The 235-nt window shown below is 30.2% G+C and overlaps 1 protein-coding gene across 1 annotated transcript in view; it reads right to left on the bottom strand.

The window, feature by feature from the left end:
* Nucleotides 1-235, bottom strand: part of LOC119586529 (lon protease homolog, mitochondrial-like) — an 11,527-nt gene that overhangs the window by 8,308 nt on the left and 2,984 nt on the right. The gene's annotated exons all lie outside the window — the stretch shown is intronic.

Consider the following 235-nt stretch of genomic DNA (forward strand, 5'->3'; position numbering starts at 1 on the left):
GTCATATGCATAAAAAGGCACTGCAAAATACTCAAATATAAAAGTATGAGGGGAGTAAATTACATCAGAGGTGAAATTACACTTTACTTCTTAAAAGCACAAAATTTTGAGTGATTGTGACCATGAGACAATGAGTTATATAAAGGACATTCAGATACCTAAAATATTTGGCAAAGAAATAAAATTAAAGCAAAATCAACTCTAGCTTTTAATCCATTGCTGTTGAGTAATGACA

This window comes from Penaeus monodon, chromosome 21 (assembly GCF_015228065.2).
Source record: "Penaeus monodon isolate SGIC_2016 chromosome 21, NSTDA_Pmon_1, whole genome shotgun sequence".
In the NCBI taxonomy this organism is placed as follows: domain Eukaryota; kingdom Metazoa; phylum Arthropoda; class Malacostraca; order Decapoda; family Penaeidae; genus Penaeus; species Penaeus monodon.